General features: G+C 44.7%; 1 pseudogene; it reads left to right on the forward strand.

The window, feature by feature from the left end:
• Positions 1-971: 971 nt before the first annotated feature.
• Positions 972-2912, forward strand: LOC139402816 (CD5 antigen-like; annotated as a pseudogene).
• Positions 2913-3460: the final 548 nt, after the last annotated feature.

A 3460-nucleotide genomic window follows, 5' to 3' on the forward strand; every position in this document is an offset into this window, starting at 1 on the left:
CACTAGGTAGGTAGAGTATAAGACTACAGTGATTATAGCAGTTCAATATTAGTCAACTTTATTATCCCACATGGAGAAATTCATGTGTCCATACAAACCATTCTAAAACCCAATAACAAGTAGTGTTTTATGGAACTACTAATACTTGTCAACCACAAAGCATTACTGCTGTTAGAATAACAGAATCACTGTCATCATCTGTCCTCACCACTGTGTTTTCCTCTCTGCTGTTTACAGCTAAACTCCCAGTCAGACTGGTGAATGGGACAACTTCCTGTTCTGGGACAGTGGAAGTCCTCTACAGAGGAGAGTGGTTGGGTGTATGTTTTAGGTTGTGGGACATGATGAGAGCGACTATGGATGTGTGTAGAGAGATGGACTGTGGGAATCCTGTAGCTGAATCTAGAGAACCTCTGATTGAAGATGGAAGAAGAGGAGTCACGATGTGGAGTTGTAGGAGAAATAAGACTTCTAGAAGGTGTAACATCATAGGAGGACCTGGTATCTGTGATGGTGGATATTATCATCATGTGATCTGTTCAGGTAAGAGACTGGTCATATTGAGAGATTTATTTATACATTATACAATATTACCATGTATCATGTTTTATGTGTTTTTATTTCATTTAAATAGAGGGAGAGATGTCAGATGTATTTAAACATTATATTTGTGTTTGTCATATTGGTTTATGGGAGATGTTCATGGGCAGATCATTGTAGTTCAGATGGTACTGAAGTGAAGCTGCCTGATGGATGACCAGCTGTTTATTTTCTATAAAGTGAAGTGAACTTATTCCTGTCTCCTGCCTGCATTATTCCCAACCTGATCCTGAGTGACTAAGAACCCATTTCTACCTCTTACAGTATCAAACATAGCAAACTACAATCTTTTATCCAACATATTTGTGTTTAGTCCTTGACAGTGTCATCAACAAAACTGATTGAATGTTCAACCAACTCTTTTTCTCCAGAGTCTGTGCGGCTTGTGGATGGAGCTGGTCTCTGCTCTGGGAGAGTGGAGGTGAAGTCCAATCAGTCCTGGGCCTCAGTGTGTGAAGCTGACTTTGACCGGCAGGATGCAGAGGTAGTCTGTAGGGATGTTGGCTGTGGGGCTCCTGCAGCTCTACAGGGGGGGCTCTATGGAGGAGGTGAGGGTCAGACCTGGGATAAAGAGTTCCAGTGTAAAGGCAACGAGTCCCTTCTCCTGGACTGTGACACCTCAGACAGAAAACACAACACCTGCCTACCTGGTAATGCTGTTGGACTCACCTGCTCAGGTAAGGAACAGTTTGTCACTCAATCAACATTGTTTCTCACCTGGAGTGAAGAATATGAGAGACAATATAGGTTTGTTTTAGTGAGAAAATAGTAAGATTACTGTCTCTCTCTTTTCTTTTCTCAGAGCCTGATGATGTGAGGCTGGTGAGAAGAGGCCGTCGCTGTGCTGGTGGAGTGGAGTGGTACGACCAGGGAGAGTGGAGGACTGTGGGAACTCAAGACTGGGAGCAGGAGGATGTAGCTGCAGTAGTGTGTAGACAGATGGGTTGTGGCTCCACTGTTTCAGTACTACCTGGAATCACCACTAGAGGGTTTGGAGTTACATGTTATGGGCCTGAGTCTTCACTGAGGGAGTGTTGGAGAAGTTATGATCACCTTCCTGGACTCACAGTGATCTGCTCAGGTAATAACAACATATTATAATTATATTCAACTGATTTCCTTCATTCATACAACTTCCTCTGCACCTCTCATGATGACTGTTTAACTTGTCAGTCTGCTTTACTAAATAGATCACTCAGTCAAGTAGGAATCAAATACAACTTAAATATCCCAGAATGCTTTTGTATTTGAGTGTTATCTCAGTGAACGTCTCTACTCACTACCACTGTCACATGTCATGTTATTGTCATATCTAAATGAGGACAGTAGTTGAGGAGCTACGTTTTCTTTTTCTCTCCTCTTGTTCCAGATGTCCTGCTTAAGCCTGATATCAACATATGTTGTCTCAGTGACTGTAGGCCTACTACTCATGTTGCCCTGTGAGGGAGGGTGGCTAGCACTGTTACATGCTGATGTTATTGTCATATCTATAGGAAACTAGTTGAAGAGGTTTTTCTTGTTCTCTTTTATTGTTACAGATCTCCTGGTCCAGCCTGATATCTTCCTGACTGACTCAATGGGAGGGGTCTCCAGGGGCCACCAGGGGCCCGAGGTGTTCAGGGGCTACAGCTTCACCATCACGTGCTCCACTCAGCCACAGTACCCAGGAGGCTCCTTCCTCCTCACGTTCAACGGCTCCAACAGAACCCAGACCCAGCTAGCTGTCAATCACTCTGCTGCCTTCCTCTTCCCTGCTGCAGATGACTCCCACCAAGGGAACTACAGCTGTGTTTATGACAATTATGTTTTCTCTCATAACTTCTCCTCTGAGAGTGAGCTCCTCTCCCTCACCATCACAGGTAAGTGAACATGAACCAGTCTTATAATTTTGTCATTGACAGATTTCCCACAGATCTATGTGATGATGATCAGTCCCCTCATCAAAGGTGTTTCTGTTTGCAGCCTCTCCTCTGCCAGCCTTCATCATCAGACACGTTGTAGTGCTGCTGATCCTACTGACAGCCATCACCACCTCCTACCTGTACTACAAGGTAAAGACATTTACTCAGACGTTACAAGTCATTTAAACTAGAGGGAGAGGGTGAGGGGGAGAGGGAGGGAGAGAGAATGGAGATATGTCTGACTGTTGGTGCTGTGTCTCCCTAGCCCACCAAGAGGCAGAAGAGAGTGAACAGGGTGAGCAGCATGGATCTTTATGTCAATGCCATGGAGATGGTCTCTCTGAGCTCCAGAGCTGAAGCTGGACCGGGAGAGGAGAGAGCAGCCCAGGGGACGGAGTAGGAGTAGAATGAAGCTGACCCTACATGCTGATCTTAGGTCAGTTTTGTGTTTTAAATCGATGGTCAGCAGTGGACTGATGTTTAAAATGTGGTGACAAACCAGCAAAAAAACATGGGATTTTGGGTAACATGGGGATTGGGTAAATTGGGGTATGGGTTAACATTGGTTTTGGTAACATGGGTTTTGGTATCATGGGGTAACATGGCGTTCTGGGTAACATGAGGTTCTGGGTAACATGGGGTTTTGGGTATAATGGGGTTTTGGATAAGATGGGGGTTTGGGTAACATGGGGTTTTGGTAACATGGGGTTTTGGGTAACATGGGGTTTTGGGTAACATGGGGTTCTGGGTAACATGGGGTTCTGGTAACATGGGTTTTTTGGGTAACATAAGGTTTTGGGTAACATGGGGTTCTGGGTAAAATGGGGTTCTGGTAACATGGGGTTTTTGGGTAACATGGGGTTTTGGGTAACATGGGGTTCTGGGTAACATGGGGTTTTGGGTAACAATAGGGTTCTGGTAACATGGGGTTTTGGGTAACATGGGGTTTTGGGTAACAT

This window comes from Oncorhynchus clarkii, unplaced genomic scaffold (assembly GCF_045791955.1).
Source record: "Oncorhynchus clarkii lewisi isolate Uvic-CL-2024 unplaced genomic scaffold, UVic_Ocla_1.0 unplaced_contig_5680_pilon_pilon, whole genome shotgun sequence".
Taxonomy (NCBI): Eukaryota; Metazoa; Chordata; class Actinopteri; order Salmoniformes; family Salmonidae; genus Oncorhynchus; species Oncorhynchus clarkii.